The following is a 12,434-nucleotide window of genomic DNA, read 5'->3' as shown; positions in this document are numbered from 1 at the left end:
GGTTAAGCGTCCGACTTCAGCCAGGTCACGATCTTGCGGTCCGTGAGTTCGAGCCCCGCGTCAGGCTCTGGGCTGATGGCTCGGAGCCTGGAGCCTGTTTCCGATTCTGTGTCTCCCTCTCTCTCTGCCCCTCCCCCGTTCATGTTCTGTCTCTCTCTGTCCCAAAAATAAATAAACGTTGAAAAAAAAAATTTAAAAAAATAAATAAATAAAATTATTACGGAAAATATTTAAAATTTTAACCATTTAATTTATCTGTAAGGTTTTTAACACAGTGTTTTTCTAGGATACGTTGTTATCCTGAAAGATCACAAAGGTGATACAAAATATAATAAAAAAGCTCTGAGAGCAAGAAGTATCTTCTCACATTTTAATCAATTAGGGATTTTTCATTAAATCAACACAAGGGGCCCATAATAGGATCAAGTTAAAGAGCAGCCCAGATCCGTTAAAAGTTGGGTTGGTCGACTTTGGGAAAGTATATTTCTCAGGTATCAGCTGGGATCTTGACTTCCACAACTCACATTTCACATTCGTGTCTTGCATAACTTCCTTCCCTAAATGACCTACTGGCCAGACTCAGGTTCTTCTATGAAGATTTTTGTTAATGTTACACCTCAGAATAGATTATAAGTATTATAAGTCTTCATATTGTTGAAATAATAATATGACTGCCATAAGTTGAATAAATGTTGGGGCGCCTGGATGGCTCAGTTGGTTAAGTGTCCTAACTTGGTTTCAGCTCAGGTCATGATCTCAGGATTCATAAGATTGAGCCCCACATCAGCCTCTGTGCTGAGAGCATGAAGCCTGCTTGGGATTCTCTCTCTCCTCTCTCTGTCCCTCCCTACCCTCAAAGTAAATATATATATATTTTTTTAATTGAATAAAAGTTTTAAGTGAGAAGGAAAATCCCAAATCAAAACATGAGCATAAACTATTTTTTAGAGGAGACTGGGTGGCTCAGTCCATTGAGTGTCTGACTAAGGCTCAGGTCATGATCTCATAGTCCGTGAGTTTGAGCCCCATATAAGGCTTCCTGCTGTCAGCACAGAGCCTTCTTCAGATCCTGTGTCTTCCTCTCTCTCTGCCCCTGCCCCACTTGCATTCTCTTTCTCAAAAATAAAACATTTAAAAAATAATTTAAAATAAATAAAAATATTTTAAAATATTTTTTTTAAATAAGGCATAAAAAGAGGCGCCTGGGTGGCTCAGTCGGTTGAACATCTGATTTTGGCTCAGGTCCCCATCTCACGGTCTGTGAGTTTGAGCCCCGCGTCAGGCTCTATGCTGACAGCTTGGAGCCTGGAGTCTGCTTCGGATTCTGTGTCTCCCTCTCTCTCTGCCCCTCCCCGGCTCCCGGTCTGTCTGTCTGTCTCTCTCTGTCAAAAATAAATAAACATTAAAAAAAAAAAATAAGGCATAAAAACAAACTATAAGATGACAGAATTAAAGCCAAACAGGTTTTATCAAAGTAAATGTAAAAATGATGAAATAATGTATTTCTTAAATCTCAGATTGTATTTAAAATATGCATAGTAGAAATAGCTTAAATACCAATAGAATACCTTTATGTACATTCATTCATAGAATATGAATGTGAAATGAAAAAGTGATGTGAAGAATTACACATGTCCATAAGCTTGTGTGCACATACCAAAAATATGAGAGCAATTAGTACTGTTTTCTCTGTGGAGTGGAACAGAAGGTTGAGAAAAGAGAGACTTAACCCTTTTACCCTAATGGCAACTACCTAACACATTTTAGTTTCTACTTCCTTTACATGGGGGAACAGGAGACTTATAGTTATATATCCTAGAAGTATATATATTTACATGCACATATAGGTATATGTTCTGAGAATTTTAAGAAGAAGCATATGTTCTTCTCCATTTGACTTCATTTTTAATGTTTCTCATGTTTGGTTTACCATTTTCTATCTCGTTATATTTTTTTTCTTGGCCAATTCGAGAATACATTGCAGACATACCTTTTCACCTTTAATGTTACATATGCACTTCGTAAGAACAAACATACTAATAAGTACAGTTATCAAATTCAGGAATTTAACACTGATAGGATGCTTTCATTTAATCTATAGCCCCTATCTCACTTTCAGTTGCTCCACTGATATTTTTTTTGCAGCTTCAGAATCTAGTTCAGGATCATATGTTAGATTATCATGATTCTGTCATCTGGAACAGTTCGGTAGCTTTTGTCTTTGATACTACGAGTGTCAATACATTGAAGAATACAGGACAGTTAAAGTATAGATTATCCTTCAGTTTGGATTTTGTTTGATGTTTCCTTGTGTTAAATGTGGGTTATGCAGTGTGAGCTGAAATGCTATGAGTGATGTGTGCTCCCAGTGTCACATCCAGACTCACAAAATATCCCTTTGTCCATATTGGTGTCCATTTTGATCACTCGGGTAAGATGTCACCCATTTTCTCCACTGTATAGTTACTATTTTTCCTTTTGCACTTAGTTGATAATTTGTGAGGAGAAATTTTTTTTAAGTTTATTTATTTATTTTGAGCAGGGGGAGGGGCAGAGAGAAAGGGAGAGAGAGAATCCCAAGCACGCTCTGCCTTACTGGGGTTCAATCTCATGAACCGTGAGATCATGACCTGAGCTGAAATCGAGAGTCAAATGTTTAACCGACTGAGCCATGCAGGCACCCCAAGAAACTTTTGAGACCATGTTGATATTCTATTTCTCATCAAACCTGCCTCTTGTAGATTTAGCATCCTTTGATGATTCTTATCTGAAAACATTTTTTACTGTGATGTGTATAAAACTGTGATTTTTCTATTTTTTTTAAGAGAGTGAATGGGGGAGAGTGGCAGAGGGAAAGAGAGAGAATTTTATACTGAGTGTGGAGCCTGATGTGGGGTCATGACCTGAGCCAGAACCAAGAGTTAGATACTCAACTGACTGTGCCACCCAGGCGCCCCCAAAACTGATTTATCTAACTACATCATTCTTTCTGTATTAACTAATCCTTCTACACTAAAGAAAAGATTTCCCTTTATCAGTATAGATATTTGTATAGAATAAATGCTTTTTTTCTGACCATTGGAGTGTTAGTTACAGATATGATGCCTTTTTACCACAAATACTTAAGTGTGTATTTTCTAAGAATGAGGATATTTTCTTACATAACCATATCATAATGATCAAAACCAGAAAATTAACATTAATACTGTTATCTAATATTTTTCCATATTTCACCAGTTGTTCCAGTAATGGCCTTTGTTAAAACAAAAAACTAGTTCAGGGTCCAAATCAGGATAACATTTTATATTTAGTTGCCATGTTTCTAGTCTTCTTTAATCTAGAATAATTCTTGAATTTGTCTTTCAAAAACCTCAAGGTCATAAAACAAGTAAGTCAGTTATTTTATAAAACCTCCCTTAATCTGAGTATTTCTGATGTTTTTTCACAAGTAGATTGAGCTTCTGCATTGTTGGCAAGAATATCATAGAAGTGATGCTACATCCTTTTCAGTATATTTTATGGTGTCATTTGTCCCTTACAAGGAGTTAATTTGAATGACTTGTTTTAGGTGGTCTCTGTTAGATTTCTTCACTGTAAAGTTCCTATTTTTTCTATTACGTTAAGCATTTTTGTTGGGAGATACTTTGAGAATGTAAATATTCTGTTTCTCAGCAAACTTACACTAATTTTAGCAACCTGTGTTGTTTTTTGGCTGAATTAATTGTTACCCTGAGAGTTGCCAAATGGCTTTCCAATTCTATCATTCTTTTTACATTCATTAGTTGGTATTCTGCTGTAAGGAAAAGCTTTCTCTTTTTCCAGCTTAGGAGGAATTCATGGATTGCTATTTTATTCAGGTCTGTTGCTCTCACTTGTTTTGATGTCAAGAGGTCTCAGATTTGGCCAGTGGGAGACCTTTCAAGGGGGTTCCTGGGTCTTTTAGACATGTTCTCATCATTTTTTGAAGAATTCCTTTCTAGCACAAGATGTTTCAAGTTTACTTTATATTTTTCCTACCCAGCCCTGGAATCAGCCACTTCTCCAAAGATCCCTAGTTTCTTTTAGTGGAGAATGGTGTTTGAATACTAAGATACCTGCTGGGTTGCCATTGCGCCTCGGCCCCTTCAACAGAAAAAGCTAAGAAATACAAATATTAGAAACCACATGTTTTACTGATACCTCCAATTCCAGTTCAGCCCTACAGGGTTCTTTTTTGTCTTTCTTCAGTCTGTATTTGTATATTCTTCCACAGTGAGAACCCTGGCTTCCAACATCATCCATAGAGTCATTCATTTGCAGAGCTCTGAATTTTTTTATATTGGTCATATATTTTATAAATAAAATAATTTTTTAGCAAGCCCTCAGAAAATTTACACATGTGAATGTCATTCATGAGTCTGGTATTACAGAAGAAAGAAAGGTTGGAAACTTATGTGCATACGCTGCCTCCCAGATAAATTTGGCAAATAAGCAAATAGTACTAAATAACTTTTTCAGTTCAGCTGAAGTTTATTGAGCCTCTACTTTGTTCTCTCTGTTTGTCTGTAGGCAGACTGCTGTTATTGGTTCCAAAATGTTTTCTCATTAGCAAGAACATGATAACCCATCGAATTAATGTGAAATTGTGAGGTATGACAATAGGAACAAGGAAAATCTTGAAAGAATAGCAACTAAAGAGAGGGGATGGTTCAAAAGCAACAACTCTAACCAATTAGGAAGTAGACTAGGTGGTACTAGGAGAATGGAAGTGAAGGGAAAGATTTGAAAACCTGATAAAGGAAGATTTTTTCAAGACTTGTTAACTATGGGGGAATGAGGAGGTGAGTCACAAAGGGTCTCATTTAGATGTGGTAATAGTAGGTCTCTCCACCAGATGGCAATAGTGTTCTTGGTTTTTAATTTTTTTAAATCTTTTTTGCTAAAAGATTGGCAGTTTTAGCAATTTAAAGATCAAACAGATGGATTTGAGTTTCCAACAACACTGTGAAGAATTAATACAGTATGGCACCAGCACAAAGACAAACAGAGAGACCAGGAATAGATGAATCCATATGTGTAAAAGGTGGCATTATAAATCAGTGGGGAAATTCTTCATTAAATTCAACCTGGATCCCTATACTCAAGTCAAATCCAAAAAGAGTACGCTTATCATGACGAACACTGAGTAATGTACAGAATTGTTAAATCACTGTATTGTACACCTAAAACTAATATAACACTGTATGTTAACTCTACTTGAATTAAAATAAAAAACTTAAAAAAAAAAAAAAAGTCAAATCCAGGAAGTCCTGAGCTGCCTGTTTCCAACATCAGAAAACAGTTTTCTAATTCTTGTCCAGTTTTCTAGTTGTTTAGACCAGGAAGGTAAATCTGGTCCCCACTAATCATGGTTGTAAGTGAAAGTCAGATGTTGTTTTTTAGAGTTTTCTTCCTGCAGTTTCTTTTTCCTTTTTCCATTGCTTTTATCTGTTCATTTAGATTTCTGTCTTCCTTGTTAGAAGTTTTCCTCAGTTGTCTGGTCATCTTTTGTTTAATAGAGTAGGAGACTTTTTGGAAACATTGCTTGTGTTGGTGGGCAAGTTGACTCTGAATTCCATGTAAGGTACAGTTTATCAACAGTGACACCACTGACATTTTGCACTGGATAATTTTTTGTTGTGGGAGGCTTTATTGTGAATTGTAGGATCCTTAGCAACATCCCTGGCCTCCACCCACTAGATGCCATAGCACCCCCGCCACAAGGTTTGTGACAATCAAAAATGTTCCCAGACATTGCCATATGTCTCTAGTTGAGAATCACTAATGTAGGGTGACCTCTCTGGGCTGTTTGTGAGGGGACTCTTAAAGTCAGTATCTTTAGATATTTCCTCTTGAGATGGTCATATTCTCCACAGAATTGTCCTTCAGTTTCCCTTGCCTGAAGGATAAAGTGGAAGGAGAGAGCTGGGAGCCGTCAATATACACGCATTCAGTTACTCTCCTGTTTTAAATACTCTCCACCCACCCTCAGCTGTGCCTGGTGTTCCTTCATTTAGAAACCATCTGTTTTCCCATCTCTGGAACCTAAACCACTATACTTTGGCCAGATCGTGGGAGGGGCAATCAGCCAGTGTTCTGGAGTAGGGGGCTGGGAGATCCAAGAACTCTCCTGATCCTCAGCCTTCATTCAACTAGTCTTCCTTAGTTCAACATCCCAATTCACTCCACTTTCAGAGGTGACATTCATCCTTGAGTCTTGAGTATTCTGGAGTGCATATTGAAATTTGTTTTTATCTTTACTTAACTGTCAGTTTACAGTGTGGTCTTTCAAGTCTGCCAAATCCATTACCATTTGTCCACTTTCTACCCTCTCAAATTTAGTTCTTTTGGTATCTTCTTTCACTCTTTGTTCCTGGGATTTATGCCACCCCCCAAAATACCTTTAATGTAGTTTTATGTGGGGAGGTTCAAAACGATAAAATTTAGATGTGTGTTTCATTGTGTCATCCTTATCCAAAAGCTTCAATTTCATACACTTTTGATAGTTTCATCATGTTTCTCATGGTCACCAGACATTAACTATTACTTTGGAATGTGGGCTGTCAGGTAGAAGAGGACAGATACAGCCTTCATTTCCTTCCCACCCCTTCTCTTTAATATAATTAGATTTTGATACATGGAGGAGATATTCTAATTTATAGGAGAAGTGGTGGGGACAAAAATAAACAAAGACAAAGAAGTGGGAATGAAGAGTGAGATTAATGGAGGATGTGGGAGGTGAACCTGGCTGAAATGGACATTCACGTTGAAGAGTCATGGGAGACATGAATCTAATAAATAGATTAGGTGGGACCAGATTATGAAACCTACAGTACTGATTTGAAGAGATCAGACTGTATCCAGGAGGCAGTAGGGAAGGGTTATAGACTTTTAGTCTAAGTGATTGATGAAAGTAGGTTTGTAAAAATTACTCTAACAGCTCTGACAACAGATGGCTAAGAATAGGGAATGAACAGAGGCAAAGGAGCTTTCTAGGAGACTGTGGCTGAAATCCAGATAGGAGTGATAAGGTACTAGGCCATAGTGGAGGGATGGGAACAGAAAGGATAGATTGAAAAGTCATTGATCAGGAGAATTTGATTGGATTTGTTACTGGCAGCTGGTATAGAAATTAAGTAGATCACAGATCTTACATTCATGGATGGCAGATCTAAAATGCATTAAATACAGTTTTGGTTGTGGCAAGAAACGTACCTCCTACAGCACCATGTGATTTAGTTACTGAGAAAAGACCCGATGAACACAACTCAAGAAAAGGGTAAGAGAGGCTATTATAAGTCCACAAAGTGGTCTCACTAGAATATAAGGATTCCTAATGAACAGTCAGTCTTCATAGATCATGGAACTGAAAAGAAACTGAAACCCTTTCTCTGTTTTACTTCTGCTTTTTCAGTGAACACGTCCTATACAAGGCCCACATGGGGCCCTTCCAACCCCTGAGGCCCATATAACCTTTCTGGTTACATCTCTGCCACCAACTGCACCTTCCCTCTAGTCTCAGTTCAAATGCATGAAAGAGAAGTAGGGCACGACTCAAAGCACAAGTTGTACATACCCAAGTGGCCAACTGTGACAGAGGCTAGGTAGGGGACAGAGTGGTTACACAGTGATGTTCAGTGATGTTCTGTAGTTGTTCAGGATCAAGGGTCAACAAACTATGGCCCACAGGCCAGTCACCTATTTTTGTATAGAAAGTTTTATTGGAATAGCATAGCCATTCATTAACAGATTGTCTGGGGTCACTTTTGTGTACAATGGCACAGTGGCAAAGCCTAAAATATTTACTGCCTGGCCCTTTAAGAAAAAGTCTGCTGAGCCCAGTTCTAGATAGTTCTAGAAATGACTGGCTTTTTTTTTAAAAAAAAACCTTGGGTCAATGTAAAAGATTAGTGGCTGCAAAGTAGTCCTAGCATGTTTTCCCAGGCCATTTTTATTGTTTCTTAATTCCATAATCACTTTATGAACTACATTTCAGGCCAGAAGTCACTCGTACATCTCTAAAGATTATCTTATTGACATAAGCAAAATCACCTATTATTGTACGTTTATGAGCTAAACAAGTAATTTGATCCAGATCATTGTTTACAGTTTAATGGATATGTATTTAGTCCGTTCTGGTTATTTACCCAAGGATTATATTTTCTTGCTACATTCACTCAAAAATAATACTCTGTAATTATTTCCTGTGTGCCCTGGAATGTTGAGGACTTTCTCCAAATGAGTCTTTTCATTTGTTTCCATAACATGGAATTGGCCTTTAGGTGACATGGTTGAGGTTCCTCAAACAGGATATTAACTTTCACTCTTCACAGCTGGAGAAACATAATCCTATTTCATGAGTTAGTGGGCCAAAGAGCCTCCTACCTTCTCACCCTATCCTCCTTTAGTAAAATAAATGTTAACCTGGGATCTTTGTGGATTGCTTGAACAAACCTGTGTTCTCAAGGAGCTCGCTCCATACTGAGCATACTTAGCTAAGGCAGCCCACTTGGAACAAACGAGCCTTAGCCAAGCAGTCAGTGATAAAAATACATTGCCGCAAAAGCTCTGATTTATCACTCCGGTGCCTCCTACATGGTTTGCCAACAAACTCTTCTTTGCCTGCAATACAGACTCTTTAAAGTCAGCTGCCACTCTCTCTCCAAGAGGAGAGGGGGAGAGAGTTTGTTGCTTTCACATTGTGAAGGATCCTCCACCCCCGTGTTCCTCCCCTAGGCTCCTGATTCAAACAGCGCAAGTTGAGAAACAGAGAAATACAATCTCCCTGCCGAATCATGCAGCAGTTAGCTCTTTCGAATGAGCAAAATGTGTGTTCATAATGATCAAATTTGAAATGTATAGCCATCACTGCTTCTGGAAATTTGGGGCTGTTTCTGGGCCAGATCAGCCTCCAACCAAGTAAGTGGCAGCTAGCCTGTGGCCAGTCCTGTCAGAGCTTGCCCTGTCCCCAGAGCCCTGGGGACTCCTCCCACCTTATCCCTTCCTGCCCAACTCAGAAGCCTTCTTGGACACCTCAGCAGGAGACCACCCTTTCACATGTCTTCCCAAGGGCAACTCCCTCCCCCATCTAAACTGTAAAATCCTTAAGTCCAAAGAAGCTTATTCAACAGGAGACTTAGATACACTTGCCAAGACCGAAATAGGATTACCTGTTCCCCAATATGCAGCCCAGAATAGGAAGTCAATGGTTTTGAGTGGATGAGGGGACTTCAGATCTGCTTGGAGCAGGAACACTAAGTTAGAGGCAGGAAGGTTCTAGAGAGACTGTGAGTGAGAGAGCCTCAAGGTGTGCAGCTACTGCCCCTTTCTTCCCATCACCTCTCCCGACACCCAGTCTGGCCAAAAGGCCTCCATGTTCCACTGTGGAGCTCATTGTTCACCCCATCCTTGAGAAGATCCCTTTATTCTCAGTGTCGTGTCTAAAAGTTGCTTAGCTCTGGATACCACACTGCAGAAAATGTGAAGAGCCTATAGGAAAACTGCTCTGGTGCTGGAGGTTTTATTTTAACTGTTCTATCAAAGTTCACTTTTTGCTCGGTGTCTGGTTTCATTTGGGGCTGACTTACTCTCTTGCAAGCCCTGGACCCATGAAAGCCATATTAATGTGGCAGCATAATATCAGTGGATCCCTGTCCCCCATATTTACTCTCCTCCTTCCTTCCCCTCATTCAGGCCACTGGCCTAGTTCAAGCTTCTTATCGTAGAGCAGGGAGTGATAGCAAGAGGCAGAGAAAGAAGAGTGTCTTCCTGGATTTTGGTTCCAGAAGCTGCTTAGGAGAAAGAAGAAAGACCTAGCAGCATAGACAAAATATTTGGAAGAAAAGCTAAGGAGATTAGAAATGAGTTCCCTGCGCCTGGGGGATGAAGTAAATTCCTGGGCAAATACCAAGAGCAGAGAGATGTGGCTGGATCCTGTGCAGCTACTCCGCGGGCTCACCTCCGGGAGATGGCGCAATCACAGACGGCTTTATGGGGTCTGGGAATAGAGAAGGTATGTTCAGATTCAAATCAAATAATCTGACTAGTGTGAAGGCTGTATGGCAACACCAAGAAAAATTTTTTTTCTTAAAGTTAAGCATGAAACTACTTTCAGTGTCAGTTGATTAAGAAACTACATAACAAAAGGCAAAGATATATTTACTAATGTAAGTTAATTTATTAATTATAATATTTATGCATATTTGAGATGGTAATCCATGTGGATGGGCAGATTTTTCATTCATCTACAGACAACACATGCACATGGGTGTGCAGATCCTTTGAGGTAATTCCTCGGCTCCCAGGGGTCTGCAGTCCCCAGGTTGGGACCTGCTGAACCAATACATTTGAAATTGGTCTTATCTGGAAAACCCAATATGTATGATGGCAGTGCCTTGTAGAAATACCTCTTTCAGTATTCCAGTCTGTGGGCTCTGGCAGAAATAATAGTTTGCTGCAAAACAGATCACTCTTCTTTATTTGCAAAGTCTTCACACCAGCTGAATCACAGCTTGCTTTTCACTTCTCGTAACACCTTGCAACATCGCAAAATATTTGCCGGCATTTTGAAGGGGCGGCTGCAGAATTAGTAAACTGAAAGGGGGCCTGCCTTTCCTCCCACCCTGTCAGCACCTTCTGTTCCAGCAGACCGAAAGGCAGCTGGAGAACTCTGATTGCTTCTCCAGATTAGGACAGCTCTTGGCACCCTAGCCCGGAGCAAGAATGGAAGCAAAGCAAACATTAGGGAGTTTTGCAGGTGCCAGTACATAATATTGTCACTTTACAGAACTGAATTTATAAAATGACTCCATGAAGGTGAATTGCTATGGTAACCAGCCTGCTCAACTTTTATTATATCTGCACGTAAAGACGGCATGGGACATTTCTATTTGGGAGTATATAATCTGAGTTTAATGAATAACTACCCATGCCCTGACTCCTAGTTAACTAGGCTCATATATTGCGAAACCAGGAAGGAATCTTGGCAATGACCTGGTTCCACCTCCTAGGTTTAGAGATGGGGAAGCGGGATCCAGAGAAGTGACACTACACAGCTAACATATATCAGACCAGAGCCCATGTTTCCTCATGTAGTTGTCTAATGCGCTTTTCTTTATACCAGGCTGCGTTTCTGAATGGACTCACCCAACTTCCACAAGTGAATAAGAGAAATGGGACCACAGTTAGACACAGGGTATCATCACTTCTTATTGAGATGTGAATCAAGTATTGTCAATATGCTAGTGTCTCCATTAGAGTTATCACAGATTCCACATTCTATCAGCTTTCATTAACCCCAAATGATAGGTGGAAGGACAGTGGGAAGGCAGGGACAGGGGGTGACCTGATGAGACTCGAGCCAGTATTATGGTTCCATCATATACCATACACAGGTTAGCCATCTGCAAAGAATTAGAATGTACCAATATTACACTGAACATAAGGCAAACTTCCTTTAGTGATGTGATTCAAAAAATACCCTTTCGGATTTTTCAAGGCCTCGTTTCCTGAACAATTCTCATTGCACAAATACATGCAAAGGTGCTTTGGATAAGAACTTTCTTTCCAGTCAGTAAATCACCAGGCCACAGAAAATTGAGCTATTAGGAATCTCCATAGGTTCTTGTAGAGAGGAATGGCAGAAGTTTAAGAATATTTAGTACCATTATTTTAAAAGCAAATCAAAGTCCAAAATTAAAACTAAACAATGAAATTAAAGAGTGCTTTAGAGTATTACTTCATTTTGTTTTAGTTTTTAAAAATGTCTTATTTATTTTTGAGACAGAGAGAGACAGAACATGAGCAGGGAGGGGAAGAGAAGGAGACACGGAATCCGAAGCAGGCTCCAGGTTCTGAGCTGTCAGCACAGAGCCCGACACAGGGCTCGAACTCACAAACCATGAGATCATGACCTGAGCCGAAGTCGGACACCCAACTGACTGAGCCACCCAGGCACCCCAAAGTATTACTTCATTTTAAAGGGACATGTAAATACAAATACTTACTCCCCCAATCTGGAGACCTCATTGAAATGCAGATTCTAGTTCATGAGGTCTGAAGCCAGACCAGAGATTCTGTGTTTCTTTTTTTTAATTATTTTTTATTATTTTTTTAAAAAAAAATGTTTATTTACTTTTGAGAGAGACAGAGACAGAATGCAAGTGGGTTAGGGGCAGAGAGAGAGGGAGACACAGATCTGAAGCAGGATCCAGGCTCTGAGCTGTCAGCACAGAGCCCAAAGCAGGGCTCAAACTTACAAGCTGAGATTATGACCTGAGCTGAAGTCAGCCACTCGACCAACTGAGCCACCCAGGCGCCCCTGGAGATTCTGTATTTCTAACAAACTCTCGAGTAGTGTGAAACTTGCTGGTCCTTGGTGCACACCTTTGGTAGAAACAGACCAGTTTACTTGCTGC

The 12,434-nt window shown here is 39.7% G+C and overlaps 2 protein-coding genes across 2 annotated transcripts in view; one reads left to right on the top strand and one right to left on the bottom strand.

Annotated features, from left to right (window-relative positions):
* The window catches only part of SOCS5 (suppressor of cytokine signaling 5), a 129,109-nt gene that overhangs the window by 1,599 nt on the left and 115,076 nt on the right, over positions 1-12,434 (top strand). The gene's annotated exons all lie outside the window — the stretch shown is intronic.
* Positions 1-12,434, bottom strand: part of PIGF (phosphatidylinositol glycan anchor biosynthesis class F) — a 95,510-nt gene that overhangs the window by 46,240 nt on the left and 36,836 nt on the right. The gene's annotated exons all lie outside the window — the stretch shown is intronic.

This window comes from Herpailurus yagouaroundi, unplaced genomic scaffold (assembly GCF_014898765.1).
Source record: "Herpailurus yagouaroundi ecotype Mexico unplaced genomic scaffold, PumYag 210, whole genome shotgun sequence".
Classification (NCBI taxonomy): domain Eukaryota; kingdom Metazoa; phylum Chordata; class Mammalia; order Carnivora; family Felidae; genus Herpailurus; species Herpailurus yagouaroundi.
Note: the sequence above shows the minus strand (reverse complement) of the source record. Positions and strands in the feature narration are given on the sequence as shown.